The 22,804-nt window shown below is 43.7% G+C and overlaps 1 protein-coding gene across 4 annotated transcripts in view; it reads left to right on the top strand.

The window, feature by feature from the left end:
* Positions 1–22,804, top strand: part of NPNT (nephronectin) — a 284,483-nt gene that overhangs the window by 52,642 nt on the left and 209,037 nt on the right. The gene's annotated exons all lie outside the window — the stretch shown is intronic.

Here is a 22,804-nt window from a genome sequence, read left to right as displayed (position 1 = left end):
AAAAGTTTGTGCTATTGAAATTATTTTTCCTGCAGTGTTTATATGACTAATATTTCCTTAGTTTTGAAGCATGACCTTTATCCCGATCCTCCTATTTAGAGCAGAATATAGAATGGCAGCCACGTGGGCTTCTTGATTGACTTGCATACAGATTCCAAATGTGTTATGTCAGGGAAAATGCACATCTTAACAGTGTTTGTCAGAGTGCCAAAGTGTTTTAGCATGGGTATTCTTTCTCCTCTGGATTCTTCATTAGAAACTGTAATCCTCCCCCACCCCAACATTAATGCTTTAGCTTAGGCGTTCCCCTGCCCTGACCGAGGCGGGTGAGTGGTATTCCCCTGCCAGCTCCAGGCATCAACATGCTGTTCCTCTATTCTGCGATGCGGGTGAGCGTACTGGGTAATGAAGTCACTGTTGAAAGGACCACCTTCTTGCACGTATATTGACCCAAAACATGTTAAGTCAAAATGAAATAACTAGTTTTTCTTCTGTAAGCTGAATCTTAGTGCTATGTTGTAAAACTATGATCCAAGCCTTGTGTTACATGATTTACAGTAGATGATATGTAGTACACGGTTATCTCATATGATTATGTGCTGTAGTAGCAATGGCCAATAGTGTGCTAATATTGTGGCCAAGCTCTCCATGAACATTTAATCATGTAGCCTGTGCCTTTATCATGCAAGAACTATGTATAAATGGCACATATCTTCTGATTTGCTCTGATGTCTTTCTATACTATGGACCGCTCTGGAGCAATAACAAGAGGGTGTTCCCTAATTTGCAGGGGAGTGGGACCCCCATGAAAGTGAGGGAATTCTTTGCCTGCGCCCAAGTCCTATTACCATCATGGGTGCAGAGGCAAAGAGGCCGTTAGCAGACACCATGACTGTGTGAGATATAGCGATGCCACAAAATGGCAAACTTGGAAGTAGAAATGAGGATCCCATACATCCTCAGAAGGGGTTCCCCAGCCCTTATTTAGAAGTGAGGCTGGGTTACGCTCTGCAGTGAAAGTCAGACAATTGGTTTCAAACTGTCCAGTGTCTATCTGTGTTACTATCTGTCTGCCTGTCTCTGTCTGTCCATACTACCCTGTAAATACATTTTTTAGCTCATGTTATTGAAATGTAAAATCCCCCCCACCCCATAAAGTAGTCCTTTAATTTCAAAATGTAGATCCATTACGCCACCTAGAACAATTAGGCACCCGGTCCTTAAATTCAGGATAGATGGATGTTCTTTTCCTTAGAACAGAATATTTATATGAAAGCATTATATAGACAAGAAGTTAGTCACAGAAGTGGAGTAATTTGCTGCATCTAATACATTAACCCCAGATCCAGAATTTGTTAGTTCTCTTACAATACATCTTTATTTTTCGTTATGTTTAAACTACATTTTGATGGCATTTTTACAGAAAATATAGGTATTGAGCAGAAAAAGTACAAAGTCAAATGGAACAGCAGATGGTAGCTAATTGTTGTGCTGCTGACTGACATTGGTTTTTGGAAACATGGAGGATTACTATGGAGATGGAAAATACGGTTTTAAATTCATATGCGTAAATATTGTTATGGAGAGCATTCTGTAGTAGAGGAGGATGCACTTAAAAAGAATGGAAATGGGGGTGTGGCGGCACAGGAAGGAGGCAGAAGAGTAGAGTTTGGAAACTGCTTGGAGACAGTGGTAAACGACGTACTGGGGAAAGTCAATAGGAAATGTGATCTAGGAGCTGAGGGGCTTGGAATTTTGTCCAGAGCCCAGAGATGGAAGAACTGCAACCAGAGATGTAGAGATGGATCTGATAACAGCCCCAGAGATCCAAAGAAGGAGTTGGCCACCGTGTTAAATACTGTCGAGAAATTAAGCAGATCAAAGATAATGGTCATGAGCAGGAGAAAGAAAGGTAGGTAGTTGAATCAGTGTTGCAGAAAGAATGGAAGCTTCTTGACACAGAGTCGCATAACAAGGAGCGCAAGGAAAAATACAAAGTGAGCTGAATGTGAAAAGGATTTTCGAAGATCTTAGAGTCTGATTCGCAAGGCCAAGGTTTACAAGGTCAGAAATCTATTTATATATGATTATGCTTACATTTGGAGCAGATTTCCAAAGTTTATGGGGTTCAGAAATAACAACATAGGCATTCCTAAAAATGTATAGCAGCCAAAGATTTTCAGAAATCTGTTAATTATCAAAATGTACTGTATGTGTGTAATTTCCAGATGGTGAGAAATTCTCTCAGGAGTAAATGGTGCAGAACTGTGCATTTGCATTGTGGATTTTTTCTTTTCTGGATGTTAAAGCATTTTTCATTGTAGAGACACTATTCTCTTTAAACCTCCAATAATAACTTTGTCGTGTTTCCAGGGAGAGAGATGATAAATATCCATACACTTGAACGCTTGTGGATATTCTCCGCAGTATACAGAGCCACTCCTCCTGTAATGCCACCGTCGTTACCCATACATCAGTCCATAAGGCTGGGTTTTCTGTATCCGGAACTGCATTTTACAAGAATAAAATTCCCGATTCTGTGACATAACTCTTGCAAATTCTTTGATTGTGGTCCTAAGTAGACCATTGGCTCACAAAAGTATTGGAAATCAGGTCCTTAAATAGGAACAGTAGAAAGTTAATGGGGTGATGTGTAGTAAAGTATTCCAACCCAAGGTTTTGAAGTAGGAGTATAGACAGAAGGAGCAGCACACACCAGAATAGATAAATGCATTGAATTGAGAGATAATAAAATGGAGAAAGGAGAACATATGTTGCACATAGATCAACCACTCTTTAAACTAACTGAATATCTTCCACGGTTCCACGTTGAGTGGGCATATTGAACCCTTAAACAGATGAGAAAATGCCTGCTCTTTCTGTCTAATAGATATATATTTAAGATCACCTATAATTCTTTACAAATATCATATACTAACCTATATATTAACCTACATTATAGGTTGTACACCTCTTCTAATGAAGGAATATTTCCGTTACAATCCAGCCACTATTATTAACTCAATTTCGTCATTATCTTTAAGGACACAGCCACACCTACCATATCACTCATTACAGCACACATGACCTCATTGGTACTCCTGGCAGAGCAAAGTGCCCACAGGAGAAAAGGCCTGTTTCATCCCGTTTGTACTTCTAGGAGGGCCTGTGCCTGCAACTTTCATGGGCTCCGTTTTCAAGGCCCTGCAAGGAACAGGACCAGACTATCTGCAGCGGCAGTGCTAATGGTGCCCGCTCAAAAGAACTCTTTCATCCTTAGGAGCTAAACTGGTAACCTTACCCCCCCCCCCCCCACCCCCCCCCCCTAAAAAAGCCACGTGGGGACGGAGAAGCTTTATTGCGTGCGCTGCAAAGGCCTGAATTGATCTTTCCTTCCATCTTAGAAATGCCACTGATCATCTGTCCTTCAGCAAGAGACTAAAAACCTAGCTTTTCAAAGTGTAGATCTCCACAATGCTCAATGCCCAGAGGATAGTAGGTAGCGCCAGGACACCCTCGGGTAACTGCTACACTTTATAAATACATATAACATAACATAACCTCCCTACTGCCTCCTTACCCCCTCCTCAACCCTATACCCTCACTCTGCCACTCCGACTTTCCCGACTTACCCCTCCATCCAATCGCCCTGACCGGTTCTTAAGGTTACTGCCTATACCTTTGATTTATATTTATTGTTCCTTTACTTTTTGTTCTCATAACCTGCTTCTCCTTTATGTTTGATCTGTTAGGTATATTTGTTTTTATCTTTTGCCTGTAAAGCGCTCTGATACCCTCGTGTCTTGCCAGCGCTATATAAAACTGTTTAAATAAATAAATAAACCTGTATGTATGGCGTGCAGTGTATGGCATTCAGCAGTGCCCTTTGACTTCTGTATTTATGGATATTGGGCATGGACTTTATCAGGGCTCTTTACTTTAAGTGCAGTGTTGTGTGCTGCATATATGACCACAGGGCACACATGTAAGCGAAGCAGAGCATGATGAACTACATACAGCGATTTAGAGCATAATGGTTACAGCTTTAGAAAATGTCTTGCGCATAGACATATAAATGCAGTGGGCACCTGCGTTATCGTCTACTTTCTGAATGTTATTTTTGATGACTTCAGAGACCGTATGGTTGCATATCTAAAAATAAAAATATCAAGTGGTGCTCAATGGGGTTTAGTTTTAGATCCTTACTGTCCTGCCGCTTCATCTAAAATGATTTCAGGGAATTTTTACTTTTTTTAACAATGCTTTTTTCAGTGATGTTTTGGTATTGTGACTGATATATTTTGTCTACAGTTTGTAGTATCAATAGTTTGTAGTATCAATAGAACACGTCCTGAGTCATACCAGGCTGGCACAGAGCCGATTGCATGGCCCACAGAATAAAGCTTTGCTAACTACTGACTGGGAAAGGCCTGTTGCTGACCAATGATGAAATGGACTATAAAACTGCCCCACTTGCACATGAAGGGCTGGTTAAATATTAAGGGTTCCAAAAATTATTTGTTCCAGTTATTGTAGTGAAGGATTGATATAAGAGAATAAAATATGCTGAATGTATTTTATCCAGTGAATGTATTTTATCTTAAAAAAGCAATGTAATAAAAGATGGAGTGCATTTTTGTAAATGTATTTCGCAGGGTATTAAAAACAACAGAAAGAAAAGAAGCCTCTGAATGTGTTGAAAAGCAGCAGCATACCAGTAGCAGGACTAAAATAAGCCACAGGGTGTGCTGAAAGCACCAGCTCGGTGACAAAATATAAATGAACAGTTGGTTTTACTGAACACCTGCAGTTGCCCACCAGGATTACAACAGGATTACAGGGAGTCGCCTGGCATGTGTTGGCAGCAGTAGAAGAGCCACTGGGTTGGCTGGGACCATTGGTTTAAAAACCTATGTGGGTGGCCATCTTGAAGTCTGGCTCACACTTTGAGTACAAACACATTTATTACAAAATAGTTCTGCGTTGAAACAAACACCAAATAATTTTAATCTAGAATGTATCCATGACATAATGAATTGAATATATTATTGAGTGTACTTTATAGAAGTAAAATAGTCTGTCATGCATTGCAAAGCAAGCGCACTATTACAGGTTGAAGGGTACAACAGGAGCCAATAGTATGAGGTGAAAGAAATACTCCCAGGGATGAAGCAGTGTTCTACTGCATGTATATTTTAAAGAACTGGCAACAAAAGGGTTTGTAGAATATTATACATTTCTGTAGCCAGACATAAAAGACTTTTGTTTGGAAACAGATTTTTTTGTGAAAATGCACTGTCTAATAAGAATGAATAAGCATAGTAAGTAGGAATAAGGGTGTTCATTTTGCCTTTATGTGATAGACAGAATGAATAGTGCCCCCATGCTCTCTTATTAATGACCCCTTTATTTTTGGCAACTGCTCATTCAGTGTGTTTAGCTTGCAGTTTTAAAAACAAACACATTCTGAAAAAATGGCATTTCATATATATTGACTTTCTTTTATGGTTTACAACAAATAATTTAAGATTCAAATTAACACCTACATTTGACTAATAGCTATATTTCTGAATACTGCGAAAGTGATTTGACCCTTCAAATTGTGAATGATTCTTTCTCTCTTAAATTATACACTTGTCAGAGTCAAGCTAGTAGTTCACTTCATCTAAGGCTTTGTTATCCTGGTCGAAAAAGGACAAGCTTCGAGTTCAGGTTTCCATTGTCTTGGTCATTATATCATCAAGAATGGTTTGTAAGCATTCTTTTATAAAATGATGCATCTTCTGCTGTGTTTCATATAACCAAGGGCTTACAAGTGCTTCGGCTTCTTTGCTGCTGATTTACATATTCATACTCATCAGGCAGCCTCAAGGCTGAGCAGCACAGAGTGCTCCCGCTCCGAGCTCCAAGCTGACTCTTAGATATTGCCTGGATAGAATGACATGAGTTTAATTATCAGTCAATCCATATATTCAGTGCTCATTGCTGTCTGAATATTGAGAAAAGTGCAAATGACGTAGTGAATCTAGAAGTATATTTTGTCAGAGACAAAATCGAAGACTTCTTTAACCCAGGACTCTGGAAAGACATCACTGTTAGCTAAAAATTCCCTTAATGCCCTTACATTACGTTGGGATCTGTTGGGTAGCAGTCAAGACTTACTCCATGAGGTCGTGTTGAGATTCTCCAGAAGACAAAGTGGCGATGAACCTACTTGTAGTGTAAAACATGTTTGTTGTGGGAAACAAGAAAACATATTGATGTCACTATACAGTCACGGTGCTTCGTCTTCCCAAGCAGCAGAGCATCTACTGATAGGTCCTCCCCAAATTTCTCAACATATATACATTTTCTTCTCCTATGCAATTGAAGGAGGATACAGGTGATGGAAACCAACACTTTAGATAAGGGTGTTTTCATGAGAAGAGTGCAAAAGACCTTGAATAAGATAGAACCAAGAAGTGTTCCGTACGCTGAGCTAGCACAATTGAGAATTCTCACTTGACTATGGTAGGCGTGAAAACAAGGCTGTAGAATTCACAAGCGAGAAGGCCCAAGCAGCCTAGTTTAACATTGCTGTACAAAATTGCTACGAGTTCAATAACATTTCAACCAGTAAATATACCATATGTTTTGCATTAATTTACATTCAGTTTGAAATCCAGTACTCAACAATACTAAATAAACTTGCCAGTAATTTGGGAATGCCATCTATGTAGTGGTAGGTCACATTCCAAAATGTCCATTCGCCGAGGTAGCAGAACGACAGGTCTAATATATATTAATTAAACTGGTCACTTTTTACGATCCTCTGTGATTGGCTGTGATCATAGGGCTAGTGGACGGAAAGTGTTAACATGAGATTGGGACCCCCTCTATTTATTACTTCAAGGTCAGGGAAAGAGGGGAAAAGCAAAGCACTAACAGAATATGTTCCCCCTTGACCTCTAAAACTTTAGCGGTATATATCCAATACTTTAATTCTATTATTTTCATACATAAGGGCAAACAACAAGGAAAGGTTTTTTTTATAACTTTATCATTTTATTATTTTTTCTTTTTTAGTTATATTTCTTAGTACAAAGATTTTTTTCATTTGTCGTTTTATCACATCAGTTAATATATTTTATCAAAAAACACATAGTATAAAACACATCATTTTCTAATATCATCAGTAAAAAAACTATTTACTGCAGGGGAAACGGTATACAAAACAATCAACACTCTCACAAGTACACACATCCCTTACTTAACATACATACTACATTCATTCTTGATTCTGCGTCTGAGGGATCGCAGGTGGAAATGCAAATTAATACGCAAGGTCGACGCGTTTCGGCAGTGTGGACCGCCTTCCTCAGGACCTGTCTTGCAGAATACTCAAACACAAACAATAGTTTTATGGCCCCTGCATAGTTGAATATCTGTAACGATAAATGACATACATTGTTTTATTTATTCTAATACTTTTTTCATTATTCTCAGTTTACGTTGCCCTATGTACAACCAAAAAGACATAATTCATTTACATATTAAAGTTACTTTGATTCTCTTGTGGTTGGACCTGAACTGAGCAGTAGGATAACATCCACGCGACTCTCATGTGCGACACAGAACCCCATGCCTTGTGAGTTTTCCTAGGGTTAGGTTAGCCATAGCACTTGATAAAAATCGAGCAAGTGCTAGACATTAGTCTTGACGAGGATCCGTTTTTTCTATTTTCCTCCAGAGCAGCTAAAGTAATGGTTCTTTGAACCATGCAAGGAGGAGCTTTGCCTTACATCGCCTGAACGCTCTGCAGCCAGAGATCGGGTTTTAAGAGATACGCGTCAGACCTATAAATAAGGTAAAATTCGACATACCCTCTATATATTTTTTCAAACATCTACAACGAAAAAACGCGTAAGATTAAATCTATGTTTTTGTTAACTTCTCTGCAGACATATATCGGTCTCAAGTACAACAACTCAGCGGCTATTTACGTTCATAATCACGAAGAGTGTGATCTCATGTTTCAAGTCCCAGTCATTGTGACATTTAGGTTAGTAACATAGGGACTGCATTAATAATCAATACATTTCTAACTACACCAAACACGAGAAAGTAAGGGGTTGTTCTCTCTTTTTTGTGGTCCTTGCAGTTCAACACCGGATCCATAATAAACAAGCCTTTGCACCAACAATTAGAAGGAAATAATATCTGATAAAATAGGTAAGTTTTTGCCCAATATTTACCTTAGAAACTTTTCCTTTTTAAAGATGAGATCACAGAACAATGACAGTTTCTGTTCCTAATCTTATACAGGAAGTACTACTTAAATAAATCCTGAAGTCAATACTTGCAACTTGACAGGAATCCTTTCCCAGAATAACAGGTACATAGTATGAGATCTGTCATATTATAAAAAGTATCTCAAATGCGAACAAGTTTTAAAACAGTTAAAACATGCAGAAGGATATAATTATACCTATCTATTGACATCATCTTAGATCTCGAGTGTAAAATACTGTCTCTTGAACATAAATTGTGGATAGGATAGTGAATCCTTTTCTGACAAGTCTTCTCTAACATTAGTACTAGAGTTCTCAGGCTAACCTAACCCTAGGAAAACTCACAAGGTATGGGGTTCTGTGTCGCACATGAGAGTCGCGTGGATGTTATCCTACTGCTCAGTTCAGGTCCAACCACAAGAGAATCAAAGTAACTTTAATATGTAAATGAATTATGTCTTTTTGGTTGTACATAGGGCAACGTAAACTGAGAATAATGAAAAAAGTATTAGAATAAATAAAACAATGTATGTCATTTATCGTTACAGATATTCAACTATGCAGGGGCCATAAAACTATTGTTTGTGTTTGAGTATTCTGCAAGACAGGTCCTGAGGAAGGCGGTCCACACTGCCGAAACGCGTCGACCTTGCGTATTAATTTGCATTTCCACCTGCGATCCCTCAGACGCAGAATCAAGAATGAATGTAGTATGTATGTTAAGTAAGGGATGTATGTACTTGTGAGAGTGTTGATTGTTTTGTATACCGTTTCCCCTGCAGTAAATAGTTTTTTTACTGATGATATTAGAAAATGATGTGTTTTATACTATGTGTTTTTTGATAAAATATATTAACTGATGTGATAAAACGACAAATGAAAAAAATCTTTGTACTAAGAAATATAACTAAAAAAGAAAAAATAATAAAATGATAAAGTTATAAAAAAAACCTTTCCTTGTTGTTTGCCCTTATGTATGAAAATAATAGAATTAAAGTATTGGATATATACCGCTAAAGTTTTAGAGGTCAAGGGGGAACATATTCTGCTAGTGGACGGAAAGGTCAGCAGACCGCGATCCCTGCCACCCCATCCAATTTCTTGAGGCCACCTGAAATGTAATGTAATGTTGGCTTCTTATATAGCGCACTAATCACCCCAAAGGGTCTCAAGACACTTGCTTTGGGAACCCGTCCCGGTTTTTCCCTGTGAGATAGCCCATAGTGGGCACCCCCCAAGGTGAAAGCCAGGCATCCCGCTGCGGGGGCCGTTGTGGAGATTGAGCAAGCTATTGCCCAGAGTTGCAGAGTGTGAGCCCCTGATTTGAGTAGGCACCGAAGCGAGAATTACTGAGTCCGTTGACATTTTTGAGCTCAAGACCCTGCCGCGTCGGGAATTGAACCCTGGTCCCGGTCTGACCTCTGCTTCAGGGTCTGCCTCCTCTAACCAGTGAGCCACACTTCTCCACTTCTTCTTTAAAACAATTCCAAAAAGGGAAGCTGTCCAGTAGGACCAGCTGCCTAGTTGCAAGTAATATATCTCCTCCTTTTAATGGTTTGTGACTGCAATGTTAGTCACGAACCATTGATAAATTTCATTTTGAATCGCAATTGGAAAAGTATGCCCCTTTGTCACCTTTCTGAATTGCATTTTGGAATGAGTTGCAAAACCCGTTTTGTGATTTGGAAAGCATTTTGCATATCGCAAACAGGAATTGGTACGTCATTTTGCAGTCACAGACGCTGCGATTTTTAGGTCTCGCACCTGTGACCCATCGTGAAGCGATGTCGCAGCGAGGCCTATTGTCGGCGGTTCTGCTTACAAGGAGCTAAAAGGGAGACAAGAGATGGGCACGCGCAGCCTTGCGGAATCGGATCAGGTCGCGCGCGCGTTCACCATCTCCTGTCTCCCTTTTAGCTCTTGTAAGCAGACACACATGAGCGCACACACAGAGACACAAACACGCACACACACGAGCGCACATACACGCACGCACACATAGAGACACACACCCCCCTCGCGCGCACACATACATACACACACACACACACACACAGACAAACACACGCACACACAGACACACGCGCACACATCCCCCCCACCACCCACACTCACCGGGCTCTTTCGGCGTGTTCCGTGTCCCTCTCTCCCTCGGCAGCCAGTGGGTCAGTCTCGGCATGGGAGCTCCGCAGCGCTGGTCTTCACCCGGGCCCCCTCCTGGGACCCGGGACTTCAGCTGCCGCACTTTGGCGCCGGGGCTCCCTCTCAGTAAGCGCGCATGCGCGGGCAGCCCCTGCCCTCTCAGTCACAGCCCGGTACTGAGCTGCTTTCGGTTTCGCTGTCTTCCGTGTTCTGCTGGAGTCATAACTTGTTTTTTTATTCAGCAGTACAGTTAATATAGCTTTACATTCTGCGAAATATCCAGTTATGTCTCAGAGTGGAAGTAGTGTGCTTGCTGCCGGTTAATCTATGTAATATTAATCATCATTAGGTCCTTAAAAAAAAGTGCCTGTGTGTTACACTTTTTTTTTTGTTCTAAAAGTTTTGTTGAATTTTTTCGTGAATACAAGAAAGAAATCTTCTGGGGTATTTAAAACTGTAACAAGATATTAACCAATAGGCACAAACAGCGAGTTATTGGCACCGTTGCTCGCCGAGCGAAGCTTTGCTGGCACAGAATTCAAGCACTGACAAAGTCAACGCACCTGGATTGTCTGTAATATACAGAGCTTGCACATGGCGCTTTCATGCTTGCATAGCTGTCAAAAGAAAGTTGCTTTAGCCGCTCATCCTACGATGTATTTTCAATGGTACAAAGAAAATTTCTGCAGTATGCTGCAACTCTGTATTTATAGTATAGATTGCATTAGTGCTCCCAACGGACGACTAAAGCTAAAAGCTGTCTGTAGCCAGAGGCAAGAAAAGTGAGATATGTACTCATGATGAGAACTTGGGAGTGGCATGTGAGCGTCTTGGGCACACCCAATTCCTTGTCAGGAAAGGGAGGTCTGCTAGGGTATATCAATGTTGGTTCATAGTAGAGTAAAATTATCATAGAAACAGAACAGTCTCAGATGTGTTCTAGAATTATCTTGATTTGTTGTCTTGATGGGCTTTGAATGCAGTTTTGTCCCTGATTTTGAGGACGACAGTGAAGTGATGCGCCAGCATTGAGGATAGTACAGGCTGGCGACCCAGATATAACACAATAGTACAGTTGCATCTAATGGACTCATCATCCCATGTCAGCTGATGTTAGACTTCACAAAGAGAAGCAGAATTGTCACCTGGACAAAGGACCTCCTTCCTGCTGAAGATCAGAAATTCTCACCCTGTGACATGACACAAGTACAACGAACAAAAGTGTGTGAACTAAAAAGCATATGTAATTCATAGTGACGTCACAAGAAGTAAAGCCATACTATTGTAATATTCCTCCCTTAAAATTTAACTGGCTTATTTTAACAAAAACGAGAAGCACACATAATCCTGTAGAAATTTGAAAGGAACATTTTTGGTTTGTTTTACTTTTCTGTATATCACGTAGGTTTTCCACATACCTATATTTAATTGAGCTCAGAAATGACTGAAAGGGACACTATTTTTAAACAGACATACGCAACATAGTTTATCATCACTATTAAACTGCGTTTAGAGTGTACACAAAATGTACTTGGGGTATATTTTTGTTAACTTTCAAATTTGCTGGTAGTGCATGTTTGTTTTCTGCTGGTGTAAAGCGATAGAAGGGTTAAAAGCGTGAGGTTCTCTGTTCTGAGATAATGAGGAGATTCAAAGATAGCCCCCACTGGCCCTGTCTCGCAGATAAAGGTGAAGTTGCAAGTAGGAAGCGGGGTGGGTGGGGGGAGGGGTCGTCAGAGGTGAGGGCACCCTAAAGCCAGGTTACACGTGCCCATTGCCTATAAAAGCAAGCAGCTGCAGAGCTGGGACACAAAGTAACACTGCTCAGCCTCATTCGCCACCAATTGGCAAAACCAACGGGGTACCTTCTGCACCCCGACATGTCCCCTGCCATGTGATCTCAAGATATGACATCATTGACTGGATTCTTTCTTCCATAAGGGCTGGTCCGAACACCTAATCTGGTTTGTGGGTGATGCTGTTCGGGATTTAACCTGAAGCCAGTGGATTGATGAATGGCTAATATTAGCTGATGGCCGTAGAGCACTGCATGCAGGGTTTGTTTTCATGCACACTAAAATATGTATACATCACAGCATCGTTCCTCAGGGCTTGCTTCCTAACACAGCCATTTTAACTGTATGGAGTTGGTGTTAGTCTTTGCATCTTCAGGTTTTATCATTGGTCTGTCCCAATGAGTGGAGATTTTAGCTGTTATACAGAGGAGCTAACATAATCCCAAATTCTTGAAATCCAGAATGGAGCATGTATCACAACCTCACTCACTATGGTACACCCTTACTGACTAACCAGTGTGGCTATCATTGGATAATATAATTAAGCTGCAGAAGTGCTAAAATTGTGTTAGAGGTCGCCAACAGGCCTTTTTTGCCAACTACCCCAAGATTAAACAAGCATTTGCAATGCAATAGGTCTCGCATTTGCAAGAGTTTTAGCTATTGGCATTGTAAATGACAATGCCCTTTAATTTATATGTTTTGATAAGCTGGAAGCTGTGCCTAAACACTTACTTTGAATGTATAGTCCTTGCTTATGAAAAGCATAGCTGGAAGTAAAAGAGGCGCAGATACTGCCAGCCTTGCTTCTCAAAAGCAAAGACTATAAGTAGAAAGTGAGTGTTTATGCACCTCTTTCAGGTTTTGAAAACGCAAATAAAAGGGCATTGTCATGTACAATGCCAACAGCCCCTAACTCTTGTTTTTCATTCCTTTCCTCCACATATTGTTGTCACTTAGTGCCCCAAGGCGGATTTAGGGCTTATGCACACTTTATTAGGACACCACGTGACGTAGCATCTTATTGTCCCTTTTCTCCATGCTATGCACCACCAAGCCCAGGTGGTCATTTATACACCAATTCAAAGTTTTAAAAAAAAATTGATGCAACGCATTGTCATACACAGTGCCAATAACTCAAACTTTAATGCTGCAAGACCTATTGCCTTGTAAATGCTTGTTGTAAATTGCAGGGTTTGTAACTACCAAATCGTTTGTACATCGGGCCCTATCCCTTGTAAGCTCCTAGAAAGGAGAACAAATGCAAAACTAAAAAACTTTGAAAACATATGAAACACTTCTGAAATGCCCACTTCCTGTGTCCCTACCTTTTCACACAGCCCTAGATTGATGATATCAAAGTTTCTCAAAAACTTAAGTTCTGAATTATCTGGACTTTTCACACCAAAGGGTCGATTCAGATGTCGTTCGGAAGGTCTCCGAATCGGATTCGTGTTTGCCGAACCCGATTCAGAACCCTTGATCCGATCCGCAACCATTGTTTCTGACTGAATCGTACACACTTCCCAACGACCGAGTACGATGCCTGGCTACTGGTAGGGCTTTCCGAATCGGTTCCGATAGGCATTCGGACAGGCTGCATCTTTTGAAGCTGAATCGCACAGCTCTATGGACTCGGTTTCTGAGAGAGTATGATGACCGATTCAGATAGCTGTTCTGCTTTGGTTTCTCCGGAACAAAACGGCTGCCAGAATCTATCTTTGGGTTCCCAAAGCAGACCCCCCCTTTAGCGGGGCCTTCCGAATCGGGCCTGTGGGGGTAGCCAAGGGACCCCCTTTCCAACCATGCACATTGTGGCAGGCACCATGGGGTGCCTGCCACTGGGTGCAAGATTTTGTCCCAACCACTTCTTTCTGTAGTGGGAGCCCTGTGTTCTCGTTCGGAACACAGGCTCCCATTGAAGTCAATGGGAGTTCAACCGAATCGTATTCGGAGGCGTCCGGGTACATCCAAATCGCTCGGTCGGACTCCCCTGATCCGAGTCGCCTGTAAAGCATTCCGGAACCGATTCAGTAGGAATGCTTTCCGAGTGAGATCAGAACAGGCCCAAAGGCTGTATTTTGGCCCAGCTGTAGGACAATTCTGCTGCCTGGATTTTGAACTGTGTTTTGTTGATTTTGTTTTGTCTTTGTTTTTTAAGCTATACTGATTGCACATTTGTAGTGGTTGGGATTGTATTTTTACCTTGAAGTAAATATAAAGATGGCAATATCATGCAGCTGTTTCCATTCTTTTTGCCAAACCTTTGGGGTCATTCTAGACAATAAACCAATGGGCCCTCTCACTCTTACAAATGCTAGCGAGCTGTGTTTTTTGTTTTTGTGTTGTGGGTTGTCTTATTCTCTCATATTATTCATAATTCTCCTTGTCAGCTTCGGTCGGCTGATTTGGTTTCATACACTTGATCTATTCCCTTGTAACTTATTTCCTCAAACGTATAGGTTACCTAACCTACTTATTTGCCTGTAGCTTGCCACTTTTTATGTGAAATGTTTTTGGGCAACGTCTGCTTTATATAAAATTACATAAATAAATCATGAAGTATCTGTAGGAAAGTGCTCCTTTTTTATAATACAAAAATCTGTGTTCTTTTTCTAAATTTGTCTTGTGCTTCTTCTTGAATGTGTCTCTCATTTATTGACTCTGTGTGCACAACAAATACCTAACACTACCCTCTGATAAGCCTAAACTACTCTACCACAATACCACAAATCGAGCACTTGGAATTAATAATGTAATCCCTGTAAACCATTAAGGGTTGTCTGTTCTTTTTGCATAGTGTGCCTTACATTGGCATTACCACATAAAAAGCCAGCTTCCTACAGTATCTTGAATACCAAATTCAGGTACATGCTTTATCTTGCTTTGATTATGCATGTAATCTCATTCTGGAATTTCATGTGCAGGTACACAGATGACGTTCTTATAATGAAGCACCTTGTCTGAATCTAAACCTGGAAAGGAGTGAGCACCGTATTCCAGCTTTCAGAAAGCAGCATAGGGCCTCTGATTTTGAGCCAGATACATTTCAAAACCTGAGATATTTTACACTATGATTTCTTTAACAAAACCACAATATTTTGCAACAGGTTCACTGTATATCCAACTTGGCTGCTCTGCTCTGCCACCACAGTGAAACAATGCAGTGTCCTGTTTTGCAGAAGTCACATTGCACCTTCCATGTCAAAACTGCCTTTATTTGCAATAAAGATTTTTGAGCTTATTGGCTCCGAAGAGGGTGCCTGTGGGTCTGGAGGGGGCAGCTGAGGACATTTGTGTATTGGGGCTTCTATTGCCAACCCAGGGGGTTCCGTGCTACCCCTCTTGTAGAGTTGCAGGTATGGGGAGAACATCCTGCTATTCCAGTGCCATCAGCCGCTGGCCTTCCTGGACCCTCGGTGTGGTAACACAGGGCAAGTTGTTATGTGGCCCTTATTTGTAGTCTTCTTTATTAATTCTTTAGTGTTCCCTTTTTGAGAATGTTACTGCTAGAGACTAATGTAGGAGACTTTTTGCTATACTGTCACATATTTTCTCTCCTTAGTTGCATTTCAGATGATTCAAATTGTGTTAAGGGCATGTAAAAAAATGATAGATCGTTCTACAAATTAAGCATGGCATATAATGTATTGGTTTTGATGAATTCCGACCATCATTTGTTTGCGTAGCAATTTTCACCTTAAGTGGGATGGGTAAGCCCAGATGTGGGTCCCTTGGTCACTGTTCCACTGGATTCAAGCTAGCCTGGCTGATGAAGGGTAAAACCCAGAAACCAGTCCCAGGATGCTTGTTTCCAGGCCAGGGAGGACCTGGCTTGGCAGTGCGGTCTGGACTGTTCCTATGAGGCATAGGGTCAAGACTAATTTGCATATGGCTGGATCTAAACTGGGGTGGCATGGTGAGGAAAAGAACGATGGGTTTAACCCAGATCTCTTGACTGGGGGTGAATGTATGATTTATTCAGCATTACGTCCATCATTTGTTTGCCTAGCACTTCTATTATAGAAGGCATCAAAACCCAAACTTTTAAAGTCTCACTATAGCAGCAAAGAAGGGATATTAATGATTCAAAAGCAATTAACAAAGACTGAAGTCTAATTGCCCTGCCTTTGTTGTTGGATTCAAAAGGGACTGTTGAGAGCATGTTTTTCAGATGTGTAATGCAGAAGAGCTCGGTGTGACTGTCCAATTGGATTTAGCTGCAAAAATTCTGCCCACTGTTGAGGGTTCTCCCACTATTAATAATTTTCTTTTTATTCTCTAAATCGTTATGGTTGCCAAGAAGCAAACGCTCAGAGATCTAATCTTCAAAATGAATAGAAATATTTTTCGTGGAAAATATTACTCAGCTATAAATTAGCAAATTACCCATGCAATTTTCTTGGCATTCGGTTATAATATTTTATGACTTCAAGGTCTCACCCATATTTATGAAAACGTTTGCCAAGAGCTGTATTTATGGAGGTGATATATATAACTCCAACTACTTTCTTCCAACTAGAGTGGAGGTTGCATTTTTATTTTACATTATAAGCAGCATCTGCGGTCTTTAGGGTCGAATGCTGTTTTCACTGCTTTTTTGCTTCTGATAATTATTGATTCCGTTAAAGGCACAGCGGCATATTTAGTTCGCCAACTACATTGGATTACATCTTAAAACCGTACAAAATCCAGAGTTCTTTTATTCATTGACACATTGACCAACAACTGCTGATTGAAACAGAGATTAATAAAGACATGCAAAGGTGCATCGCAGTTGAATGCCGTAGCTGTGTCACTTGAGGCAGTATGGTGTAGCTCTAGCTGATGCAAATGACGGAGACCATTTTTATTATCACCAGTTACTTATTGTCTTATCTTCTTTCTAGAAAAGGAAGATGGCATTTCATAGCTGAAAATGTGACATCCTTTCGATATTTTGGTAGTTTACATGCTTTGTTGCTTGGCTTTTTTAGTTATTAATTTTTTGACAAAAACAGAAGTTGATAGTAAAGTGGTGGCCCGTATCAACCCTTCTTGTAGTTCCTCACCATATATCAACTCCCCAGCAGCCATAAGGTATGGTATACAACGGGGAAATAAACACACTCGGATACTATAAATAGGCTCAAATCTCTTCGTTTTTCCTCCATGGCTGTTAGGAAGTTATTTTGTCTCTTTCAGGGCTTACAGTCTGTAGAGAGCCATCTGGTCCCTCCACAACAATGTGTCTTTGCAAGCACTCCTCGGGGATGGCTCGACCCGAGGAGATAAATAAACAGCGCAAGACCGCTCGGGGTGTTCCCGCCAGCAAGTACTAACTACACTGTGTGGCCATACCGCTATTTCAGCTCTGAGTAGGTCTTGGCACTCCGAGCCCCCTGCGCTACATTGGCGATGAGGCCGGTCGAACCCTGGTGCTTTGCGACACCTCCGGTGAAGCTCATGCTGTGAGCCTGTGACGCCTGAGTACCCGAGAGGTGGTGCCTCCACCCTCGCAATCTCCATCGGCGGCTGCCCGGGCTGGAGCCTGTGAACCTGTGCCTACGTCTGCGCCTCCTGCGACCCCGCTGTTGCAGCCTGCCTGCCGCCGCCGCCGACGTGTGGAGTCTGCAGCCTGAGGGGAGCCCACCCCGCTAGGACACCTCACCCTGCCTGGCTGCGTGGTGTAACCAAAACCTCATCCGGCGCCTGCTGGCACGCGTCTAAAGCCCCAGAAGGAGCGTGCTCAAGACGGCAGCTGCCGCCCATGTGCTCCCTGCAAGCAGACTGGCGGTGAGTTGCTGAGGCCCCCTGAAAGCATTGAAAAAGCGCACTGCTACGCGTGTGGGCACATACAAACGGCTACGCTGCAGAGGGCCCAAAAAGGGATATGAGAGGCATTATTTGAAGGCATCCACAAGAGACAGTGCATATAAGAAAAGCCGTGCCCACAGGGGCCCAGCCAGTCTGAAACACCACAGGCCCCACTACACATGCGGGGTCACAGCAAGCAACAACTACCCCAGTGAGCCAGCAACGTGCTCACACGCTTACCCACACGGGGGAACCAGGCCTAACAAAGGAGAAACTGCTACACACAGCCTGCACACACACATGCTGAAGTTATGAGCAATCTGCCCACAGCAGGCGCAGCGGGCCAGCAGGCCAGGGAGGCTGAACCACGCAGAGATAATGCCCTGCCCCGGGTCACTGCCACACAGTTGTCTTACCACTGCTGCCTTTCAGCGAGACTGCCGGCCCTGCCACGGCGGCCCCTCGATGGAAAGCGTGGATTGGATGGTTAAACCAATACTTTAGAGGTACCAGGGAGACAGACGGCTCTGTAAAAAGGTCGCGGATCATATACTATGGCGGCGCAGAGATCTACAATCTTTTTGAAACATTGCTCAACACAGGGAATGATGACGACTATGAGGCGGCGGGGGCCATGCTCACCAGGCCTTTTGACCCTCAACTAAACCCCGACTTCGAGCGCTTCAAGTTCAGACAAGCATCACAGTCAGACACAGAGTCTGCGCAGGCTGGCAGTCACGTGCTCCTTCGTGGACCAACAGGGAGGAGATACGCGGCCAAGTCATCCAAGGGTGCCGCTCAGCCCTGCTGTGGAAACTGATCCTTCGACAACCTGGGATCTCTCTGTATGAAATCTTCATCCTGGCTAGGTCCCACAAACTCTCAGATGCCTGAGCGGGCGAAATAGAAGCTGCCTTGCACAGGACCGCCGCAGCACCACATGCACTGAAATATGCGCCCATGAAAGAGGAAAGGGTCGAAGCCATACAGCGGAGCATAAACAAGGCTCGCCCAGCCCCGCGGCCATCGGCAAGCGAGACGTGCAGCAACTATGGTGTGGAACACCCACCGACAGCGGCATGTGGTGCGAAAGGGAAGACGTGCTCCCGTTGTGGGAAGCGGAATCACTTTGCCAAAGTGTGCAGAAGCAGCCGGTATCGGAAGACCTACACCAGGCCTCAGGGAGTGACGCAACGTTTGCGCCAGGTGTCACTCGACGACACACAAACACAGCACGAGGACTCGACGCGCGGGCACTGCCTCACGCTTGAAGAAGCAGACGACGATGTGTTGGTCATTTCCTTTGTCAGCAGTTCGGAAAAACACTGTAGGCCAATGTGTTCTATCCTGGTGGAAGGGTCTGCTGTCCAAACTCCTCAACACTGGCGCATCCATCAACGTCATGGATTCGGAGCAGTATGAATGTTTGTCACTGCGGCCCCCTCTTGCACCCACCAAGGCCCAGATCAACACCTTCGGAGGCACACACCCACTGCCCCTCAGAGGGGTCATCGAGACAGAAATCACCAGTGACAAACATACTACGAGGGCCCGGTTCCATAGTACAGAAGGAAGAAAATGCACCCTTCTCAGTTGCCACACTGCCGAAGGCCTTGGTCTAGTGTTTTTCGCTCATCAGGTCCATGACTTCCACGCCGACGCCATCCTACAAGAATTCCCAAAGGGAAGCAATTCAAGCTCCACATTGACCCCACAGTGAGACCTACCCCCCTGAGACATCGGAGGGTGCTGTTCAACTTCCGCCCGCAGGTGGAGGAAGAGTTTAGGAAACTCGAAGACCACAATATCATCGAACAAGTGCCAGGCCCATTCCATGAGTGTCCCCGCCGGTCGTGGCTCCAAATCCAAAACAGCCGGGAACCATAAAGCTATGTGTGGATATGAGACTCCCAAATGTGGCAGTCAAAAGGGAACATCATCTTACCCCCACCATGGATGACATTGTGGTGGATCTGAATGGAGCCAAATGGTTCTCTAAGCTAGACTTGAAAGCTGGATACCACCAGCTGGAGCTCAAGCTGGAGAGCAGGTACATCACCACGTTCTCTACCCACGCCGACCTTGGGAGTGTTGAAATTAGTATCAGGGAGCAAGGGCGCAGGGCGAGCCTGATGACATGTGTGGCGCGTAAGGGGTTACCAGGGGGTATCATGACTAAAAGACACTGCATGTTCCAGAATCCCTATGGCGGCCGAACGGGAAGTCGAATCCGGCATTGCCAACCGATACGCTGCTACACAGCCCCTCCCTTCCTAAGGATCGGGGCTTAATAATCCTTCATGTTTGTTTGCAGCTTTTGACCCGAACGCGGATGGTATTGCCCGCGGGATTTCACTCACCCGGTCCGGTTTTGACGGACTCCGCAGGATTCAAGACCCTTTGTTTTGTGCAAGAAACCGAGAGGGTAAAAGCTCTCTTCCGCTCTTGTCCGGACATCAACCGCCTTCACAGAGAAAGCTCAGCAAGGCGAGAAAACTCTTGTGCACCACGAATACTCCAGACGCCTGGCGACTCTCGAGCAAGGAATATTCCTTCTGTGCTAGCTAGGAAGGAGCGCAGGAGCGCTCTTTCAGGTATCCTGTTTTGCTTTTCCTCGACTCTCTTTGTAGTTTTGCTTCAACTAACTCATCCTCTGGGAGCCCGTTGCTGTGAGGCAACAGCAGTTGTGATTTTAGTTAGGCAGTGATTTAATGCCTGCAGGATTTTTCCTTGCATGACATTCCTAAAACCAGAGGAGAGTTCAAAAGGTTAACCAACCCAAGTAGGCAGGCTCTAGCCTGATTCTTTATCCTGCGCATACTGCTTGATCATCCTGTGAGTAAAAGACAAAATATTTTCCCTAATGAATGCTTAGAATGTCTGGTCAGGGTCAGCGTTTTACTTAACACTTTGTACTCTCCTTTTTGTTTCTTCTACATAGTTCATTGCCCAGGGTTTCCTTTTGCGTCTGTGCTGAATACTGAAAAACAGAAGCAGGAGACACCCTGTTGGGTAGCAGTGTTTTCTTGTTTTCTCCACTTCCCTTTTTCCCGGGGGGCTTGTTCACTTAGTAGTGTTTTAGCACTCTGGGTGGGTTTGTGTCTCAGAGAATAATGGGGGATATTCTGCGCCTCATCGTTCACGCTGGTGTTCTTTCGAGGTTAGTGGCAAATTAAGTATCTAGTGCTACTAGCGTCACGACAGGGAGGTATAAGAGACTGAGCTTCGGGGTGTCGTCTGCAGCGGAAGTCTTCCAGAATGCCATCAAGGAAGCACTGTCCGGCCTGCAGGGTGTCATCAACTTGAGCGATGACATCCTTGTGTTCTCGAATGCCTTAGAGGAACACCACACTCACCCCTGGGCCACCCTCCATCGACTGGAAGACTGCGTACTGACCCTCCATAAGGCAAAATGTTCCTTCTACCAGGTACATCTTCACCAGAGAAGGGCTACGGGTGGATCCCAAAAAAAGCCATGGCCTTCCGAGGTGCTCAGTTTTTTTTTGCATTATCACCTGCTGTGAAAGGTTCATACTGAACCTAACCTCCCTGTCAGAACCACTCCGCGCCCTTACCTGCAATGATCACAAGTAGGAATGGACTGTAGCCGCCAACACAGCGTTCAATACCATCAAAACAGCACCCATGGATAAGACAGGGATGGCCTACTGGCGACACACAGAGTTGGTAGATGCCAGCCCAGTAGGCTTAGGATCAGTCCCTTCAGGAATATGACCAAGAAACCTGGAGACCAGTCTCCTACGCAGTTGGGCGATGTCAGATACAGAGACAAGGTATGCCCAAATCGAGAGGGAAGCTCCAGCAATAAAATGGGCCTGTCAACACTTCCACCTCTGTCTGTACGGGCATGAGTTCCAGGTAGTGATGGACCACAAGCCGCTGCTCCCACTCTTTGCAGGGTCATCAAGACTGCCACCTCCCAGAATCGAAAGGTGGGCCGTACAGCTGCAGGCGTACAACTTCAAGGTTGTGTTCCATCCCGGAGCACATAACCCGGCGGACTACGTCTCAAGGCACCCTGAGTCTATGGGAGTTCGAAGCCCACCTCTGGATGTAGCATACTCTAAGGCATTCTTAAAGATGGTCTCATATGTGTCATGCCCCAAAGCCATGACATTGGAGGAGATTGGCCGAGCGACGGCCGAAGATGAAACACTGGCCAGAGTGAAAAGCACCCTGTTAAACAGGTGGACCCATTTCCCAGATGGGGCCTAGTCGCTCCAGGCGGAAGATAGTCTCGCACAATGACAACTCTGGCAGATCCGCCATGAACTGACCGAGGGAGAACAGGGAGTCCTGAGAGGGCATGTCATTGTAATTCGGAAGACCCTGCAAGACAGAATCATCCAGCTGGCGCACGTGGGGCATCAAGGGATGGCTAAAACCAAAGCCGGCTGCAAAACAAGGTTTGGTTTCCAGCCATGGATTCTAGAGTAAAAGACATGGTGCGGCAGTTTCACTCATGCACCATCATGGGCGGCAACGCAGCACTGGCACCAGTCATCACAGAAAAACCAAGCGGGCTCCAGTGGTCCAAGATCAGTGATGATTTTGGGAGCTTCCCTGATGGCTGCAACACGCTGGTGCTCATCGATTCCTTCTCAAAGTTTCCAGTCGTAGAGGTGGTGGCTTCGATGGCATTCACACACGTCAGGAAGGTCCTCGACAAGACTTATGCCCTCCTAGGCCTACCGGATGAAATCCGCTCCCATAACAGACCCCCGTTCCAAGGCCACGAATTCCAAGGCAATCTGGAGAGCAGAGCGATTGGTCATAGGA

Source organism: Lissotriton vulgaris, chromosome 3_1 (genome assembly GCF_964263255.1).
Source record: "Lissotriton vulgaris chromosome 3_1, aLisVul1.2, whole genome shotgun sequence".
Lineage (NCBI taxonomy): Eukaryota > Metazoa > Chordata > Amphibia > Caudata > Salamandridae > Lissotriton > Lissotriton vulgaris.
This window is presented reverse-complemented; position numbering and strand designations above follow the sequence as displayed.